General features: G+C 40.7%; 1 protein-coding gene and 1 pseudogene across 4 annotated transcripts in view; both read right to left on the bottom strand.

The window, feature by feature from the left end:
* LOC129528932 (cyclin-J-like protein) overlaps positions 1-12,604 on the bottom strand; it is a 164,971-nt gene that overhangs the window by 15,805 nt on the left and 136,562 nt on the right. For all 4 annotated transcript variants that reach the window (XR_010134591.1, XR_010134592.1, XR_010134595.1 and 1 more), the window contains one exon: positions 389-492. The gene's annotated coding sequence lies outside the window, so the exon portion shown is untranslated. The remainder of the gene's footprint in view (positions 1-388; positions 493-12,604) is intronic.
* On the bottom strand, positions 8,270-9,228 carry LOC101152700 (aldo-keto reductase family 1 member B1-like; annotated as a pseudogene).

Below are 12,604 nucleotides of genomic sequence, written 5' to 3'. Positions count from 1 at the left end.
TTGTTAGTTTAAAATGTTCTGCAGGTAAGTCTGAAGTGCATCTCTGATTAGGAATCACTAAACCATACAACTTGGTATCTAAACTCACCCTCCACCATAGCTTACCATTCTCTTGTTATCTTCCCTAAACTATCTATTTGATGATGTCCAAAATCATCAGAAATTTCTAATAATGAACGGGAGAGTTGATGGGTGTCTCTTACCTGCTGATCCCCATATGCAGTTCAGATTTTATCCCTCACTCTCACATAGTAAACTGGTCCACTCTGGTTGACATTTCCACCATTGAGCTGGGATTCATGACATTCCCTCACCCGGCATGGCCCCCTCCCAAACACACATTCACCAATTGCTTCCTAATACACACCCCCAGTCCTTTGAAACTCACCTCAAGTCCTGCCTCCAGAAAGCCTTCTGTGGTCACTCACGACTCTGTCCACTGCCACAGATGTTCTCTCCATCCTGTGAAATCTTACAGCACTTTGCATGTGCCTGGGGACAGTAAGTACATACTATGAAAGAGGAGGAAATATCTAAGAGCACAGACTCAAGTGGACCCAGAATAACTTCTTTAAAATGTAATGTTTTTACAAACAGAGATAAATGTTGCATCTCCATAATCCACTTATGGAGTTCACTAATGCCCCAGGAAGATGGTCCATGTATATTCTGAAGCTTCTATAAACTCCCAGCACATGCTGTGTGCCCCAGCAACACATCCACTCAGGCAACGTGGCCGAGTACCATGCAGAGAAAGGACTCAACAAAGATGTCTGAAATAATGAATAGATAAGTGAATCAACAAAGGCAAATTCTTTTTCCCCTCTATTATTAAGAGCAATTTAGATACATGGCAGCTCCAAGCCTCCAAACTTATAGACCTGACCATCTTAGTATTCAGAAAAACAAAGTCCTCCATATGGCAGGTCTCAGCCTCTTTAGAAGGCATTTGGAACACCTTCTGATTCCTGAATATGCCACTTGGAGTCCCCCATCCTGATTTTAACAGGTTTCTCAAAATATTTCTTCCAAACTCATACTCCTTCTCTCCAAGAAGAATTTGGGTGAATAAAGTGTTTTCCATTTCATTACATGTACATGTAAGAAGGAAGTTCTGCGGTGATTGATCCAGGTGTATTGCACACAGGCTACCGTCCCAGGCACTTCAAAATCCATCACCATTATTTTAGATTAAAAATTAACTGGTAGCTACATTAGGGAGGAAAAAAAAAAACCGTGTTCTGTTCTTTTCTATATTTATGTAACATACTTGTCACGGACAAACCCTACAAAAGAAAAGCCCAGCTACATCTGTCTCTGCACATAATAAGAAAATGTTTACCTCTAAAATTCTGTTCACACACCAACACACTTTAAGAACCGGCCATCTGTGGCTACCTATGGACTATAAATAGCAGTTAAAAGAAATAAATAAACCCAGGAACAGCTGGAGGAGGCACAAAGAAAGGATGAAGGGAACCCCAGGCCCTCAGCACGTCAAAGCCAAACAGCTGAATTGTATGTAAATATTATGAAAGAAAATGCGAAGGTTGTCAGGAAGAGGAACCAGCTTCCACAGCCCTCCCCACACCCCCTCTGTCCAATTTTTGTTATCATGATTCTTTCCCTGTTTTGTGCATGTCCACCCCCATCACCTGTACAGATAAATGTTTAATGTTACAACCTCGCGCACACTCATTCTGATTCCAGAGATGTGAAAAGGCATCCAGGATATGCAGCTGCAGCTACCTGCTCTCCAGGCTGCCCACAGTCCTCCTTATCCCCCTGTAATTTAGGTATGAAGAGTCTGTCTCTCAAAGTCTAGGTTTATAAGTGACTTAAGTGTTATCCCCAAAGATCCTTGGCAAAGGAGATGAGCTAAATATGACCTTAAATCATCTTCCGAGAAAAGAAAAATGATTCCTGTCACCTTTAAAAAGCCAACCAATCAATAACAAAATAATGGGCTCATAAGAATGACAATTCTTTTTTTCTCTCATGATGCCAACTATATGCAATAGCACTGTTTTCAAAAGAAGCACAATTTACTTCTCTTAAAGGGAGCCAATGAGGAGGTATCCAACACGCTTTGGGCTCTTATTGTATTCTCAAGAGCAAGGAGAAATTTGTCATGTGTCTGATTATTATTTGTACCACTCAATTAGTCAATACACACAATCAGATTAATCAAGACATAGTAGAAACCTGTGAAAAATAAACAGGAAAGGAAAAGGTTTTCAAAAGGGTAGAAGAAAGTAAGAGAACTGATTAGGAATCACTAAGCAATGATTTCCGGTCTTTTCCCTGTAATGATGCCTTTTTTACTTCAAGAAATGTTAGGGTTCTGGTTAAAGATGGAAGACTAAACACACTCAGCCTCCAATCTCTCCAAAAAAACCATCAAAACCGCAAAAAGACTTGGGTAAAGCCTAAATCCCCAGAACAAAGTGAAAAGGACAAAGACAAAAGCAACATGGTGTGAAAGGAAAATAAAATTTCAGGACCCCAAATTCACTATGCCAAAGGGAAAAATTAAGCTTGGAAGCCAAGTCACAAAAAAACAAACAAAGAAAACAATTGCATTTTCTTTTGTTCCTAAACTGATAGCCACAGATAGAGGCCATATGTCTCCACCAGGGGCCTCCCTCACCCTGACAATGTAAATTAACAGCCTATCCTCATGGTATGGGAAAAGAGGAGACTAGAATTGTCCTCATCTACCCCAAGATGAATGCATATTTGACTGCTTTTTCTACTCTATGTTTATCTTATGTAAAGTGCAGATTCATTAAGCACAAGGTGAATACATAATTAACTGTTCCCTCTACCCCTCCTTTTCTTTCTTTTTTTTTTTTTTTTGAGAGAGAGTCTCGCTCTGTCATCAGGCTGTGGCCACTGCAACCTCCGACTCCCTGGTTCAAGCGATTCTCCTGCCTCAGTCTCCCAAGTAGCTGGGATTATAGGCATGCGCCACCATGCCTGGCTAATTTTTGTATTTTTAGTAGAGACAGGGTTTCACCATGTTAGCCAGGATGGTCTCAATCTCCTGACCTCATGATCCACCCACCTTGGGCTCCCAAAAGTGCTGGGATTACTGGCCTACCCCTCCTTTTCATGTGTAACATGTGGATTCAGAAGAATGCAACCTCGTTTTTTTGCTTTGCCCTTTCCCCTTTTGCCCACTTTTCCGCTTTAAATATTGAAGCCCTCGAAATCCTCTTCAGAAAAAGTACACGCTACAGATCCTACTGTGGTTTATGTCTCCTTTTCCCAGGCATGTCTTCAACCTTGGCAAAATAAACCTCTATATTGGTGGAGGCCTGTGTCAGATACTTTTTGGTTTACAATGGTAACGGAAACTGGAAAGCAGATGGATGAGTGGCTGATCACTGACTTAGCAGGCTGAATCCTAAACCAGCCCAGGTACCTTTGGGAGTAGGGATGAAAGTGGGGGCCAAATATAAGGGGTCTGACTCAAAGTCTATTTAAGATATAGTTAGATACTCCACAGCCCATCACTCCCTCAGCACTTGGCTGAAGACTAGATGTTTACTCTCTTATTGGGGTAAAATGTCAGGATTCTAGGCACAGCTGAGGGTAGGGATAACATATTAAAAACATGAGCAAGGAATCTGTTGAAGATTTACAGACCGATTTCGAGACACTCCCCACCAACATCCACTCCAGGCTTATGTTCACTCTGTCTTTGTCCGTTTGTGTTGCTAGAAAGGAATACCTAAGGCTGGGTATAAAGAAAAGAAAAGGCTTATTTAACACACAATTCTGCTGACTGGAACACTGGGCATCTGGTGAGAGCCTCAGGCTGACTCCAATCATGGCAAATGGCAAACGGGAGCTGGTCTGTGCAAAGTTCATGTGGCCAGAGAGGAAGGAAGAGAGAGGGGGGAAAGGTCCCAGGCTCTTTTTAACAACCAGCTCTCTCAGGAACTAACAGAGCAAGAACTCACTCATTACCATGAGGACGACACCAATCCCTTCCTGAGGAATCCACCCTCATGACCCAAACATCTCCCATTAGACTCCACCTCCAGCACTGGTGATCAAATTTCAGCATGAGGTTTGCAGGGGTCAAATATCTAAACCATAGTACACTCAGTCCCTAGACATTGTCAGCCAGACTTTTACCCTCTAGGTGGAACACTGGAGGAGCCTTCCTTGCAGAATCAGATCCCAATACAAATGACCTAGAGATACTGACATAAAGAGATTTGTCAAAGAAGTTCTTCAGCCAGACCAGCCTAGTAAAATCCACATTTGACAAGTCACACCCAACACGCTCAGAGTTTCCAATGGACTCTGTGGAGACACCACTCAAATACAATGGGCTGAGACTCATTGGGGCATTTGAGGAAAACCTTTACAATGAAAGACAGAGGCCAAAATAAATAAACAGAAAACAGCAACTTGGAGGAAACAGAGCTTACGAAAAGACAAAAAGGAACCTCAAAAATGGCATTCTTAGAAATTAAAAAAGATGACAAGATGAATATCTCAAGGGCAAGAAGTTAAAATGGAAGAAATCACTCAGAAATAGAGCCAAAGGCAGAGAGAGAAAACAGAAAGAAAACAAAAAGAATAAAAAAACATGATCAGTTCAGGAGGTCCAACATCTGAACAAAAAATTTCAATAGAGTTGTTCTTTACTCTCTACATGAAAAAGAAGACATCGACAAAGAAATAATTGAGATATCCCTGGATGGAAAACATGAGTTTCCAGATTGAAAGGGCCCTCTGAACTGTCAGCACAACAGATGAAAACACAAAAATACTCTGTGAAACTTTAGACAACCAAAGAGAAAATCCTACAAGCTTTCGGAAAGAGGAGAAAGAAGGAGAAGGGAGTTTCAACAAAAGTATAAAGAATCAGAAAGACATTAAATTAGCAGCAACACTGGAAATTAGAAGATAATGAGGCAGAGAAAGTGTTTTCTAATCCAAAATTTTGTAGAGTCAAACTGTAATTGAGTGTGTAGGCAGAATAAAGACATTTTTAGGTATGTAAGATCTCAAAACACTTCTCATGCAACCTTTATCAGGGAGATACTAGGTACTAGTACCTACACCAAATAATAGTACCAGTCACCAAAATGAGAGACTCACTAAGAAAGAGAAAGACAATGGATACGGAACACAGGGAATCAAAAACAAGAAAGGCAAACGGAATTTCTAGGATAATGGTGAAGGAAACCCTTAAGATGGCAGCTGTGCAGTAGGCATAGAGCATAAGTAGCCCAGCCTGGAGCAAGTCAGAAGGTTCTGGAATCATCAAGAAGATGAAATTGTTGGAAATACCTAATGTGTTTAAGTACTGAAGGCAGATTTATATCTTGGGAGCAAGTTAGGGAAATAAATTAGTAGTAAGTACAAAGAAAGCTAACTACCAAACAGAAAAGGCGAATGTTTAACTTTATTTTACCAGTTGGAATAGCTTTTTGTTATCGTCATTGTTGTTGTTTTTATTTTTTAAATTTTTATTTCAATAGTTTTGGGGGAAGAGGTGGTGTCTGGGTGCATGGAAAAGTTCTTTAGTAGTGATTTCTGAGATTTAGGTCCCCCCTTCATCCGAGCAGTGTACACTGTACCCAGTATGCAGTTTTTTATCCTTCGCCTCCCTCCCACCCTTCCCTGCAAGCTCCTGCTTATAAGTGAGAACATAGGATGTTTGGTTTTCCATTCCTGAGTTACTTCACTTAGAATAATGGTCTCCAACTCCATCTAGATTGTTTTGAATGCCATTATTTTGTTCCTTTTTATGGCTAAATAGTATTTCATGGTATACGTATACACCACATTTTCTTTATCCATTTGTTGGTTGATGGGCATTTAGGCTAGTTCCATATTTTTACAATTGTGAATTATGCTGCTATAAACCTGCACGTGCAAGTGTCTTTTTCATATAATGACTTATTTTCCTCTGGGTAGATACCCAGTAGTGGGATTGCTGGATCAAACAATAGTTCTACAATACTTTTAGTTCTTTAAAAAATCTCTACACTGTTTTCCATAGTGGTTGTACTAGTTTAAATTCCCACTAGCAGTATAAAAGTGTTCTCCTTTCACCACATCCATGCCAGTATCTGTTATTTTTTTTATTTTTAAATCATGGCCATTCAAATGCAGCAGTAAGGTGGTGTCACATTGTGATTTTGATTTGCATTTCCCTGATAATTACAGTTGTTGAGCATTTTTTCATGTTGGGCATTAGTAGACCTATATTTTTTGAGAATTGTCTATTCATGTTCTTTGCCCACTTTTTGATGGGATTATTTGTTTTTTTTCTTGCTGATTTGTTTGAGTTCCTTGTAGATCCTGGATATTAGTCCTTTCTCAGATGCACAGTTTGTGAATATTTTCTCCCACTCTCTGAGTTGTCTGTTTACTCTGTTGATTATTTCTTTTGCTGTGCAGTAGCTTTCTAGTTTAATTAGGTCCCATCTATCTTTGTTTTCATTGCATTTGCTTTTGGGTTCATGAAGTCCTTGCCTAAGCCAATGTCTAGAAGAGTTTTTCCAATATTGTCATATAGAATTTTTGTGACTTCAGGTATTAGATTTAAGTCTTTATCCATCTTAAGTTGATTTTTATATAAGGTAAGAGATGAGGATCCAGCTTCATTCTTCTACATGTGGCTTGCCAGTTATCCCAGCACCGTTTGTTGAATAGGGTGTCCTTTGTCCCACTTTATGTTTTTGTTTGCTTTGCTGAAGATCAGTTGGCCGTATTTGGCTTTATTTCTGGGTTCTCTTTTCTGTTCCATTGGTCTACATGCCCATTTTTATACCAGTACCATGTTGTTTCAGTAACAATAGTTTTGTAGTATAGTTTGAAGTCAGGTAATGTGTGATGTCTCTAGATTTGTTTTTGAGTTTTGTGGGTTTGTTTGTTTGCTTGCTTACTTACTCTTGCTTTCACCATGTGGGCTCTAGAAAAGGCAAATATTACCTTCAGAAAAAACAAAAGGCTTTACAGGAAAGAAATAATAATCATAGTATACTACACGGCTCAGTTGTGAATAGCATTTACATAGGTCATAAGAATGCAAACACTGAATGTTAACTAACCACATGTGAAAGTGAAATGTATAAAGAAAACTGAATCCCTCTCTTCCTTAGTGGTAAATAAGTAGATTATTCCTACTACCAAAAAAGTCAAGAAAGAGCAAGACAAGCATGTTATTTAGAGATACATAGGTAAATTCCAAAAAATTATAAGTATTTCTGAAGGGCAGGAAATAGAAGGCAAAGTTGGGAATGGAAGGGGGACTCCCATCAAGCTCTTCACTTTTACTATTTGACTCTTTAAACTATGTACACATATAACTTTTTTTAAAAGGAACTATTTTTAAAGTAAAAAGTTTATGGATACTCCCATGTATATTGACTGTCTCTTGGCTGAGAAAGAACATGATAAAAGCCACACTTTAAAATATATTTGAACTTCTCTACTCAGAGTAGCATTTACATACATTAGAAAAATAGTAGATTCATGTAAGTACAAAACACATAATTGATTCATTCCTAAGTAGTGCTCAGTACATGTATGGATTTCCTCTCCCATAAGGTTTAGTAGTTAAGAGACTTAACTTACCTAAGTCTCAGTTTCCCATAAATGTTACCAAGAATGGATGCAGTTGTTCATCTGCTCTTTGGATGCTGTAAGATCCATATCCTTTTAATAAAGTTCCCTTTTATATGTACTAGCTTGAGTAAGTATCTAATTGTTGCACCCAAACATGACCTGAGAAAAACAGTGAAGATATATACACTACTCAAAGTTGCCCAGTTGGTAAGTGATAGAGACATGATTTGAAATTAGTACAAAGGCTATTCTACTTTGCTACACATTTATAGATCTTCGTAATTTTTCTTCAGTGAGTTTTTTTTTTTTTCCACAAAAAGCACTTTTTATTTGAGGTAAAGAGAAGTCTTGCTGAAAGGATGACATTTCCAAGCAGCCAAAACTCAACTGTTAGTGGCACTATTTTGACCTGGTAGATTTTGCTTCTCTTTGGTCAGAAAAGGGTATTCAGGTTGTACTTTCCCCAGCTGGGCAAAAAGAAGGCCAAAGCAAAGCTACTCTATTGACAGGGCTCTTCAGATCCAACATCAAGCTAGACACACCCTCGCTGGCCACTCTACAGGTTGCTGTCCCACTGCTGAGTGACACAGGCCATACTACCTTTGCAAGGAAAAAAAAATGAGACAGAAAACACGGTATAGGTCACTTGGGGACAAGCAGGCATCCACAGCTTCAAAACTCTTCATGGAAGGGGTAATCCTTGTGGGAGGCACAGCTCACCAAGGCACAGACCCTCCAGTTTCTGTTGTAACTGAATAAGGTGGTCATATCCTGGCTGTTCAGTTCAAAGTTGAAGACCTTAAAGTTCTCAGCAATGCATTCTGGTGTCACAGACTTGGGGATCACCACCAAGTTCCTCTGCACGGGGAACCAGATCAGAACCTGAGCTGTAGTTTTATCGTGTTTGGCTGTGATTGCCTTGATCCTGGGATCTTCCAGGAGGGAAGGGTCCTCAGGCTTGGCCCAGGGCCTGTCGGGGGAGCTGAAGGGGCTGTAGGCAGTCACCATGATGCCTTTGGACTGGCAGTACTGGATTAACTTCTCCTGAGTGAGGTACGGGTGGCACTCAATCTGATTAACCGCCTACTTATACTTTAAGTCAGGTTTGTTTAAGATCCTCTCAACCTGGAGATGGTTGAAGTTGGAGATGCCAATAGCTTTCACCAGCCCTTCATCCACCAGCTCTTCCATGCCCGCCCATGTGTCCAGAATGTTGGTGTTACTGGGAACCACATTACCATTACCCGGCTCATCCAATGGGAAAAATTCCTTCCCAGGCTTGAAGCTGGTTGGCCAGCGAATAAGGTAGAGGTCCAGGTAGTCCAGCTTCAGGTCAATGAGCATCTTCTGGCAGGCTCCTTTCACCAGGCCCTTCTCATGGTATGCTCACCACAGCTTGCTGGCGATGAAGAGCTCCTCACACTTCACCACCTGCTCCCTGAGCTTCTCCTGAATGGCCACCCCCACCTCATTCTTATTCTGGTACACGTGGGCACAGTCGATGTGGCAGTACCCAACGTTAATGGCCACCTTCACAGCCTCAGTTACCTGGCCTGGAGGGGAATTCCAGGTGCCTAGCCCCAGGATGGGCATCTTGGTGCCATTGTTGAGCACAATGTGGCTGGCCATGGCTGCTGCTCTCTCCAGACCCCCACCCAGAACAATGTACCTCAGTGACCCTTTAAGCAACTTAATAATATTAAAATAGTTATGTCTTTAAGAATGCCTGCTCTAATCAACAATGAAATACTTACTGTGACAGTGGAGCCACTTAATAGATTTGGATTTGCAAAGCCGGTAAGTGGGAGGTTGCTTATTTTCTAGTAGGTACCTGACGTGAAGCAGTGGGTCCTTTTATTATGGCCACAGGGACCCACCTGATTTTCCCAACTATGGATAGGTAGAGAGACTGAAGTAGCATATAGTCTAGTCTACATGCATTTTATATATAAATATACTATTAAAATGTCAAAAATAAACTATATATTTTCTAATTAGAACATATAAAAAATGGACTCATATGTGTAATCCCAACACCTTGGGAGGCTGAGGTGGGAGGATCCTTGAGCCTAGGAGTTCAAGACTAGCCTGGGCAACACTGTGAGACCCTTTCTCTATAAATATATAATGCTTTTTTTAAAAGAACATATGAAAAAGGGAAATGCCATTTACAAAAAAAGATGGAAGGAACTACAAAGCATCTACATGCAAGTGAATTACCTTCCTAGTTAATAAGAACTCACTTGTAGCTACCTCTCCTTTACCTTTTTATCACACATTTCCTACCCTGGGAAAAGGTAGGGAGACTACTCCCTTCACAAAGGAAACATGGAAAAAAGCTCCCCAAGAATTAGTTTCTCATGCTTGAGTTCTGATATGGGGTGTTATATTTTCACACAAAAAGCCCTGCTGAATTCCTGACTCTGGGTTAAGTTGCTGAACTACTATTACCTAGTTCCACTTAATCTCATTCTAGTTTTCTTATTCTGCCTTAGAAAAGGACTTTTCTTGGACTCCCTCCTATTGATAAGCTAAGTGTCAATAACTTCCAGCCTTATGAAGATCTCCGAGTAGCACACTGCCTAAATTCCAGCTTAGAGTTCCACAGCAAAGGCAGCGGCTGAGCTCGGCTTTTCCTCTATGCCTAGTCAGACCCATTTTCATCCATCTCCAAAAAAAGGCTGTACCTTGCACCTTGTGTTTTAAGCCCCACTTCCTACATACTCTCTTCCTGAAGAAGTAGTAACTAAGAGAAAAGGAAGATTGAATGAAAATAATGAAAATAGAGAACAGAAAAACAATAAAGAAAATCAACAAAACCACAAGTTGGTTCTTTGAAAAGATCAACAAAATTAACAAATCTTTGATGAGACTGACTAAAAATTCGAGAGAAAAGACTCAAGTTACTAAAATACAAAACGATGCTGGGAACATTACTAGTGATATTACAGAAACAAAGAGGATTATAAGGCAGTATTATGAATAATTGTATGTCAACAATTTTGATTATTGATTCAATCTACTTAATAGTTATAGGTCTAGTAAAATTTTCCATTTCTGTATTAGTCAGTTTTGGTAGATTATGTGTTTCTAGGAATTTTTAATTTCATCTAGGTTATTCAATGTGTTGCACTCCAGTCTAGGCAACAGAGCAAGACCCTGTCTCAACAACAACAACAACAACAAGAAACCAACTTAGAAATAAATTTAACCAAGGAAGCAAAAGACTTGCACACTGAAAACTATGAAACATTGCTGGAAGATATAAATAAATGAAGAGACATCCTTTTTTCATGGATTGGCAGACTTAACATTGTTAAGATGACAAGACTACCCAAAGTAATCTACAGCTTGAATACAATCGCTATTAAAATCCCAACAGCATTTTTTGGGGCAGAAATATTAAAAAAAAAAAAAAACCCCTATCCTAAAATTCATCAAGGGATCATTCTCCAATAATCCTCCAACAGGATTGCTGTAGTAAAGTTTCAATTAGATCAGGGGTGTAGTGAATTCTTTTTTTTTTTTTTTTTTAAGATGGAGTTTCACTTTGTCACCCAGGCTGAAGTGCAGTAGCATGATCTCAGCTCACTGAAACCTCCACCTCCCAAATTCAAGCGATTCTCATCCCTCAACCTCCCAAATAGCTGGGACTACAGGCATGCGCCACCTTGCCCAGCTAAGTTTTGTATTTTTAGTAGAGACAGGGTTTCACCATGTTGACTAGTCTGGTCTCAAACTCCTGACCTCAGGTGATTCACCCTCCTCAGCATCCCAAAGTGCTGGGATTACAGACATGAGCCACCACACTGGGCTGTGAATTCTTATAATTCTATGTTGCCTTGGCGTCCATTTTAAATATAAGTTGGACTTCCTCATACCAGAAGTAGAGTTTAGTTGCCTTTGACACAATTTCTAGTTCTCCACCTCCTCCTAGTTCTGCAGTGTGGTTAATCCAGATATCTTCCTTATACAACCACCTCCTGGCGACCACCTCCCTATAAGACAACTAGAGGTAACCTACTTGACTTGCCCCACTAACCCCCACGTCTTACATTGTCTGTGCAAATATGCTGCAGTGACCACCTCTCAGTCACAGCATGACCCCATGGAACTCATGCCTGCTTGCTTTAAACCCACCAGTTAGAACTCCCTGTGGAAAACCTGCTTGGGCAATGCCCTGGACACCAAAAAAGGCTTTGGCCCTCAGGTCCCTCCCTCACCCTCTCTCTTTTGCTTTCCACCCTCTGGTTGCCCCTGCAGGTCCCAGTCAGCGCCCCTCTTCTTGTTGGACTTGCTTGGGGTTTTTTTCTTTGTTTGTTTGTTTTTGAGATGGAGTCTCACTCTGTCGCCAAGGCTGGAATGCAATGGTGCGATCTCGCCTCACCGCAACCTCCGCCTCCTAGGTTCAAGCGATTCTCATGCCTCAGCCTCCCGAGTAGCTGGGATTACAGGCGCCCAGCACCATGCCCAGTTAATTTTTGTATTTTTAGTAGACACGGGGTTTCATCATGTTGGCCAGGCTGGTCTTGAACTCCTGACCTCAAGTGATCCATCCACCTCAGCCTCCCAAAGTGCTGGGATTACAGGCATGAGCCACCGCGCCTGGCCCCTGCTGGTTTTATGATGCCCTCTTCTCTCTGTGATCTTTAAGTAATTAAAAACTGCTTCTGTTATTTCATATGTTTTGCTGTGCCACCTCCTCCGTGTCTCACCTGGCTGACATACCTGATCCTAGCTCTCCTCAGGGCAGGCCTCTCCTAAAGAGTGACAATCTTGCATTAGGGCCACTCTCAAAAGAGAGACCTCAAAACCCAATGAGAAGAAAACACAACAAGGGGTTTGGGGGAAATTTGATGGATTAACCCAAAGTTTACAGAGAAGTGCAAGGGACCAAGAATAGCCAAGACACACTCAAAGGAGAATAAGACAAGAGGCCTTGCCCTATCAAGTATCAAGAATTATTAAAAAGCTCTAGGAATTAAGATACTGGAGGCACAGAGGT

The sequence above is a fragment of the Gorilla gorilla genome, chromosome 1, assembly GCF_029281585.2.
Source record: "Gorilla gorilla gorilla isolate KB3781 chromosome 1, NHGRI_mGorGor1-v2.1_pri, whole genome shotgun sequence".
Classification (NCBI taxonomy): Eukaryota; Metazoa; Chordata; class Mammalia; order Primates; family Hominidae; genus Gorilla; species Gorilla gorilla.
Note: the sequence above shows the minus strand (reverse complement) of the source record. Positions and strands in the feature narration are given on the sequence as shown.